The 8,831-nt window shown below is 32.8% G+C and overlaps 1 long non-coding RNA gene across 1 annotated transcript; it reads left to right on the top strand.

The window, feature by feature from the left end:
• The first annotated feature begins 7,735 nt into the window (after positions 1–7,735).
• On the top strand, positions 7,736–8,193 carry LOC123673592. The gene is made up of 3 exons (XR_006746505.1): positions 7,736–7,866; positions 8,045–8,085; positions 8,170–8,193. It is a non-coding gene; the product is annotated as an uncharacterized LOC123673592 (long non-coding RNA).
• Positions 8,194–8,831: the final 638 nt, after the last annotated feature.

The raw sequence follows: 8,831 nt of genomic DNA, 5'->3' as shown, positions 1-8,831 counted from the left end.
ATGATGCTGCTGTATGTTACATTCTTCAATCTGTTACTTGACATCTGATTATCCGGCTTATCATATTTCAAAATTGGAATTGGAATTATTGATAATGAAATTTTTTCGCGCTTTTCGATATTTATAGTAGGACGATTTTTTTCTTGACTGCTGTTTATATTTACTATTGTAATTTCAGTCTGCATTTGTGTTATTCTTTCCATCAAAAATCTATTATTCTCTCTGAGAATTAGGTTCTTATCATTCATTTCATTTAAAAGCCGTTCTTTGTTTTCTTTTTGTTCATTCAATAAATATTTCAAGTGATTCATTTCAGCTTGGAGTATCTGTTTTTCATACCTCATTTTGATGTTTTCTTCTTTGAGTCGAATGTTTACTGATTGGTTCGATTCTATTTCATTTTCTCGGCCTCCGTTGGAATTATACAGGGTGTTCCTTAATTGAACGTACAAACGAAAAGGGGAGATTCCTTCAGTGAGTTTAAGAAAAAAAGTCCCATAAACATGGGGTCGCAAACGTTTCGTTTTCGAGATAAAGAGTGTTGAAGTTTGAATTTTTTTCAAGTTTTTTTCTTATAGTATGTACACTTCACAAGATATTCAACTGAAATTTGGCATAGATATTACATTTGAGAGTTCTCACCACGTGACATAGCAATTTCGATAGAAGATCTACAGGTTGATATTTTTTCTGGAACACTGCCACCTGTTCTTCTGCAGAATTTTTTTTTGGTGAGCAACTGTTAATTTGAAAAAATGTAAAAAAAAGCTTTGTTCTTATACTAAACTTTTCGGTCTCTTGTAGTTTTGTAGTACCTACGAACGATTTCGAAAAAAAAAATTTTGAACTATTCAAACTTCAACACTCTGTATCTCGAAAACGAAACGTTTGCGACCCCATGTTTATGGGACTTTTTTTTCTTAAACTCACTTAAGGAATCTCCCCTTTTCGTTTGTACGTTCAATTTAGGAACACCCTGTATATTAGTTCCTCCATTTCACAGCATTTCACATACGTTGCGTCTAGGAATGACAGACCCGTTTTGTTTACTAGTTTTCTCGCACAAGAAACGTGATATGCACCACCACGATTTTTGAATATTAACGTTGAGCATGTTTTCTTTGTACAACACTTGAATAATTTGTAAATGTTTGTATTTTTCACTTCAGAATCAGCACTTGTATCAGAGCAGTGATCATTCACGTCATCTACACTTTCCGCCATCTTGAAATTAAATTGTGTCCTCTTCCAACTCAGTAGATTCCTGAATTCTTTCGTCTGTTCACTTCTTCAGTTCAGTTATCTTACTGAAGGGGCACTTCAGGGCGGGCGGTCGTATTTCTTCTCGACCGACCCCGGTAGAATGAAAATCTGATTTCGTATCGCCTGTCAGCGGAGAAAAATCAGAACAGATTTATATCGATCGTTCGTGCTAAATATATAGAGAAGTTTCAAAAGAGACAACTCAATTAATCTTCTGATAAATCATCATAATTTATTTTCATCTATCTTCTGCATCGTCATCTAGTGTTAGTGAACAAAATAATATTGAATAACTTTTCGTGAAATGCATGAATTTGTCATCAACCAGGTGAAGCCAAAGGTACAAGGGAGGTAAATTCCCCTGAATTCCCTTCCTTGGAACCTCCTTTTTGGAACCAGCTTAGCGGTGATTCGCCTAGGTTTCTTCTGCAGCCCGTTGGGGTAAGTTGCATTTCACATTTTTTTGGTTGCTCATTATTATTAGCAAAATTCATCTGAAATTGACCGCAAACCCCTTTTTGCGGACAATTAGTGAGTAATCAATATCAACTTGGAAATAATATATATAACATTCGGACGACATTTATGGCTATTTAATTCGATTTTTTTCTATGAAATTATTCGAAGAAGGTAACGAATCTATTCCAAAGTTCAATTGAGAAAAATGTTCTTCATCGAAATGAAAGATCCGAAATATTTTCAAAATAACCTTATTGAATGTGTTTTAAAGAAGAAACAAGAATTCACAAGGAAATTAATGTCGTCGCAATTCAAATTTGATTAATTAGGAAAGAAAATGGAAGACAGACTTATTTTATAAATAAGTGTGTCTTCCATTATCTTTCCTAATTCATCACCAGACACACTCATGGAGTTTTTCGTTAAGAAAATTAAATTTTATTATTCTCAATTAAAACATTTTTGTCCGAATTTGAATTTGGTAAGTCTTAATTTCAAGTTGAAAAGTCATAGTGTGCATTAAATTGATCCGGCACCGCAGCATAAGAAATCGGACATGTACACCGGGCCAAAGTTTTTTACAGAAAAAACATGTTTGTGTATATGCTAGATATTTCCCACCTAAATGTGTTTATTAGATTTGAAAGAATTATATTTATGACTGTTAGCACTCGAATGAAAACATAGTGGACTGTATGAAAATGAAGAATCTTAGCGAACACTAGAAAATGCACCACAACCCTTTAGTTGCACTTACCCTCGATACTAATTCTCCTCTGCTTGGGGATCTCCTCTTATCTTGAACTTCAACACCAACACCAATAGTCTTGTTAAATGAAAAGGAAATTATGTAGCTTAAACACTTGAATATTAGCGAAAATAGCGAAAAAGAAGGAAAACTATACAGGGTGTCCCGTAAAGACCACATCAAACCGAGGGATTCTGTAGATCAAAGGATAACCCACCTGCTATGACAGAATTCCCATCATAAAAGTCGTACCGTTTTCGAGATTATTTTTTTTTTTAAATAATGAATTGTTGCCCCTTTTAATAGTTTTGCCCTTACGGTTGGTACAATTTTACATCTTTCTGGTTAATTTTTTCTGTGAAATATTGCTGAAGAATGATTTTAACGTTTACATTAGAAACATATTCCGAAAATTTTAGAGGAGGGCTATGAGAAATATTTTTATTGGAAATTCTGGTAGTGGATTATTTTGTTCATGAACTTTAGCCCATCGTAATGGATCTTAGGATGAGGATGCTGCGTTGTTACGTTTTCTCCACGCTTCTGTATGGGGTTGAAGCATGGACTCTCAAAAAAAATCACATGGACAAACTACAGGCCTTCGAAATGTGGTGCTACCGTAGAATGTGGCGTATCCCATGGACTGATAGAGTTACAAATGCCGAAGTCCTAAACCGGATGCAGAAGGACTGCGAAATAGTTAACACCATTAAAAAGCGAAAACTTCTGTACCTGGCCATATAATGAGAGGCAGAAAGTACACACTTCTCCAACTGATAGTCCAGGGAAAAATCAGTGGACGATGGGACATTGGTAGACGCCGTATGTCCTGGCTTAAGAACCTGAGGGACTGGTTTAACTGTAGTAGTGTTCAATTGTTCAGGGCTGCAGTCAACAGGGTCCGGATTGCTGTGATGATAGCTAACCTCCGATAGGAGATGCACTGCAAGAAGAAGAATGGAAAAAAAATGTACCGAGCTACTGCTGCACATTACCTCAATAAATTGTCTATTTTATAGTGATTTCAAAGAGGTACCACACAAGTGATTTGTTATTCAAAGAAAAAAGATATGGCTGTTTTTATCCAAATGGGTACGTTTCTGACAAAATCAAGTTTGTCAATTCTGTTAAAAAATCTTCGATGTTGCATTACTTAGTGAACAATGGCAATTTACTCGCATAATTATTCACCTCAACGAAATTCAATTTTGCCGGCAAATTTTGGGAAACATTATGCAGATCCAGATTTTTTCAATAAGATCATTGGAGGTGCTATTTTAGCGATATGTCAAGCAGTGATTTCTTGACACCAGAGAAGTGACTCAGATACTTTACCAGAACCAATAAAAGTATTAGATTTTATGTTAGTCTGCATTAATGGTTCATGGAAGATGCCTGTTGGATACTTCTTATTGAATGGATTATCTGCAGTGGAAAAATTAAAATTATTGAAAAAAATGCCTTGAATTCATCAATGAGAGTGGAATCACAGTTACATCAATTACATTCGATGGCCCTGTAACAAATTTTTCAATGGCAGAGAAGTTGGGCGCAGATTACAGTAATCATTCTGATCTGAAAACTAGCTTCATAGATCCCATCACAAAAAATGAGATTTTCGTTTTTTAGATACCTGTCATATGATCAAACTTGTTCGGAATTGTTTTGCTTTACAGATTTGTCTGGAGGATGGTAGTCAGTGAAAGATCAGTGTAATTTTGTGGAGAGATTAGTAGACGTCCTCAATAGAGAGCCTATATTTTTGAATTTGGTGACTTGGTATATGTTGAAAATAGTAACAAAATCAATAGGAAAACATTAGAAGAAGTTAGAATCGGTCCTGTCTGGATTTTAAAGAAAATTTCTTATTCAATTTTTGAAATAGAATATGGTCACAAGGAAAAAGAATCAAACATTTTTTATATATTAAGTAAGTTGGGTACATATGTTCCATCATGATGCATTGATTATTCAAATATCATTTCAAAAGTATTGTAAGAAGTTTTTAGTTTGTTCATTTTTGATTGGCTATCTATTCTTGATTCTGGTTATAGGTTAGTGTAATGTTATGATTTTGTATTCATTGAATGAAAACTTGTTATACTGAAACATTAATCGAGAAAAGTCAATAGAACAAAACAATATCAGAATTATATGTAGGTATATTAAAATTTAACTCTGTTTTAGTTAAAAATAACAACTAGCTGTGAATTGTTTTTTTTTGTCAGGTGTTAAGGAATGAAATCTTGTCAAAAACTGTAGGCCCCGATACCATAATATGTAATTGATTGTTTCTTGAAAAAATAAATCATTTGTTTGAGAGCTGTAGGTATCTAGTCAAGCATCAGCATACAATTAAATATCTCAGATATACTAAACTCAATTAAATATGCCATATCTGTAGCTACCCTTTGTATTATTTGTATTTTACAATAAATTGCTTGATGACATCAAAAGATTAAATGAACAAAGTTTCAATAAAAAAGTGAAGGAATTATTGCTGCAGAACACAATATACAGCCTAAAAGAGTTTTAAAAGGTTTGTGTATGTAATTTGTTTTTTAAACCTGATTGAATTTTTATGACAAACCATGAAAATTATTGACAGTGAATATTTATAGTGTACAATGTGATGTAGTACATATGTAAATAAATATTATTATTATGAAGTTTTGTTACTTCAAGGCTATGAATTGTTTTTTTTTTTTGTTATGTGTCAAGAAATTAAATCTTGTCAAAAACTGTAGGCCCTAATTCCATAATATGTAATTGTTCCTCAAAAAAATGAATTATTTGTTTAGAGCATGTTTCCTTCAAGGATACCCATAAAAATTAGTTTGAAGTTGGTAACTTATACTTACTAAAATATTCAATAATTCGCAGTTTCCTCAGAATTTGGAAAAATAGGGGATCCTATAATAAATACCGTAAGCAAAACATGTTTTATTCTTATTACCAATAAAATTGGATATTAATTAACAATTTGAAGATTATATTGTGTACCTGCGGAGTTTGGAACTTATTTCAAGTTTATCTTCAGAAATTGTAGATTCTATGATACAAATTGTACAGAGTATTTATGTGAAATCAGGTACAAAAAAGTAATAGAAAAAATCAAGAAATGGCTATAAAACTCGGTAGGCAGGAAACATTTTTGACTGTTAAGCAAATTTCAAGTATTATTTGAATATTTTAGAATAACACACTTCTGTTTGTTCATTCATAATTTAAAAACTATTTCTGTTCAATAACTTATAAATTTCAGTGGATTCTAAATAGTTGAGTCTCCTGCCTTTTGTTCTACATGTATAATTTTCATGTAGTCAATTGTGGGGAAAGGGTGATTATTATCTATGCAAAGGTGGAGAGACACTTATTTTTGTTAAAATCTATTCGATATTCGTTAAATCTAGTTTTCAATTAACGTCGACCTGTTTGTCCTATATATTTCATATTGCAAGTTGAACATGTTAACTCATAAAAACTCCTGATTTACTTGTGTTTGGGGTTGAATCGAATCTTTTGCTTTAAATTACAACGAGATGATATTTCATTTATTATCATTTATATCACCAAAGTACGAGAGAGAAATAAATTTTTTAATTTTTCAGTTTTTCATGATGGGGTATATTTGATTTTTGATATTTTCTGTTTAACTAAATTTTCTATAATTGCATGTTTGAACCCATTGTTTGCAGCTATTGGTTTTATATATATGGTTCTATTTCGGTTTCGCGGTTTACTTTGGATAATGGTGAAGGTGAAAGCTATGTGAATCATTGATCGAAATGCTGAAATCTCTAAACACGTTAAAAGCAAGTTTTTGGTTCGACTGTGATATTGAAAGTTGTTTGCTGGGGTCTAAGAATGTTATGTGATTATTTGTTTCCTTTTCCAATTCGAATTTTATTTTTGGGTGGATATTATTTAAGTATATTTAGAAATTGATTTAGTTGCCTGGATGTTCCAGAAAGGCAAGCATCGTATGTTTTCTACAAATCGATACCAAAAGTATATTTTTAGCGGTAATTTATTGAGTTGAAAATTTTATTTTCTATATAAGACATGAAAATATCTGCGAAAATATCAAAATAAGTGGTAAAAATATACTTTCGGTATCGATTTGTAAATTACATAAACTTGCTTTCCTTTCTGAAACATCCAGACAACTAAATCAATTTCTAAATTACATAAATAATATCCACCCAAAAATAATATTTAAAATATATATATTATATATATTCAAAAACAAATACCGACCAACTTTTCGCCTACGCGGCCCAAATATTTCATTCAATAAAATGGGAAAAAGATTTTCGCACGCCCATGGATGGTGTTTTCAATTTCAACAGATAATTCTTTTGCAGTGTTGCCGACCCGAAGCTGAGAGAATTGTTCATCCTTGTCTCACTCGTTAACTGTACTATAGCCGTCCTTATCCAAACAATGTGAATGTTTGCTTCACAACAAAGCGAGTCCCAGTACGGGGATGTTTCGTCTCCTTAGGATAATAAGTCTATGGATCTTTCTGTAACGAAAGAGCCTCTGATTCAGATGATGCACCTCCCAATACATTGTCAATATAAATTTTTTCCTCTAGTATTTTACTAGATTTTGGAAAGTTTTTCCTTTGTATGCATGCTAGTTGAACAGTTCGCATTGCTAAATATGGGCTACAATTCAGTCCGAAAGTAACTGCATTCAAGGTAAATTCTGAAAGATGATCGTCATAATCAATCGCCATAAAATTCTTTCGAAACGATCAGAACGTGTGATCAAAATTTGTCTAAACATTTGTTTTATGTCGGCTACAAAAACCACAGCATCTAAACGAAATAGTAAAAGTAACGAAAAAATATCTCTTTGTAATTTTGGACCTGGAAGTAATGTATCATTCAAACTTACACCTTTTGAACCTTTCGCTGACCCATCCCATACTATCCGAAGTTTTGAGCTTACACTCTCAGGTTTAATGACACAATGAAAGGTAAATAACAAGATTGTTCGTTGGAAATATGTTTGGAAGTAACTAAAGACATATGACCATTTTCAAGATACTCTCTCATAAAATCTGAATAAGGCGAATATTCCGTGCGCACCATGTTTTCTTTTTTTTCCCTGATACTGTAGTTGTGATCAATATTCTTTAGGCTACTTTTGTTTTTGTATTGATCTATCGCTACACGTAGGAAGTAGATTTGTCTGAGGTCTAATATTTTACTCTCAGAATAAAGCAAGGTCGATGAATACGTTCGAGATTTATTAAAACAAATCTTCAGGAATTTTTTCTGTAAAATATCCAGATGAGATAAGTAACTGCTGGCAACACCTCCCCAACCTAGGATTCCATACGATAATCTAGACTCGACCAATGCATGGTACAGGATTTTCATTTGGTGAGTATTCAATATATTTTTGAAATATAGAAATTTGAAAATGATGCTTCTCAAAGTACCTACAGTTTTTTTTTATGTGGACATCCCATCTAATGTGTCTGTCAATATGAACACCTAGATATTTGACAAATTCTGAGGACTTCAATTGAATAATTTCATCAGCATTTTTTATTTCCAGGTGATTGAAATCGGGGAGATGAGATGAGTAACAAGAAAAAGGTAAAAACGAAGTTATAGTGTTAATTTTTTTTGCTTGAAACGATGTATCATTTTACTCATATCACATTCCACTTTCTTTTTTAGGTTTTTCCAGGATGTGTCTTCATATATTGCCGTGTCATCCGCAAAACTAATGATTTCTCCATTGGGCTGTGAGGTGAATATGTTATTCATGTAAATGACAAATAATACCGGTCCCAATACTGTCCCCTGTGGCACCCCATATTGTACTGTTTTTTCTTCACTAAGGACATCTTCGATTGCAACACGTTGCTTTCTGTTACCCAGGTAGTTTTCAAAGAATTTAAGTACGTTTTCCCTGAATCCTATATCCCGCAAATACCCCAAAAGCTGTATATGATCAACAGTGTCGAAGGCCTTTGCGAGATCCAAAAAAACAGCTAGAGAATGTTTCTTCCTATCCAGGCTATTATATATTTTGGATGTCAGTGAACAAATCGCGTTCGGAGCTATAAGTCTCTCATTTTGATATATATCGATAAGTTTGTTGAATGCAGTATTGTAATAGTCATTATTTATAGCAATACCATTTAGTAATTTCACAGGTTCATCTTTAAGAAATGAAAGTAAATATCTGAATTTTTCTACGTTTGAAAGATTAGAATTTTCATGAATTAATTTCTCATAAAGATCATGAAAAGTTGACAATAATTTTGGATCTCCATTAAAACATGGTATATTGAGAGGAGGCAGTTTGGCAGAAGCCTCAACATTTATTGAGGATG

The sequence above is a fragment of the Harmonia axyridis genome, chromosome 2 (genome assembly GCF_914767665.1).
Source record: "Harmonia axyridis chromosome 2, icHarAxyr1.1, whole genome shotgun sequence".
In the NCBI taxonomy this organism is placed as follows: Eukaryota; Metazoa; Arthropoda; class Insecta; order Coleoptera; family Coccinellidae; genus Harmonia; species Harmonia axyridis.
Note: the sequence above shows the minus strand (reverse complement) of the source record. Positions and strands in the feature narration are given on the sequence as shown.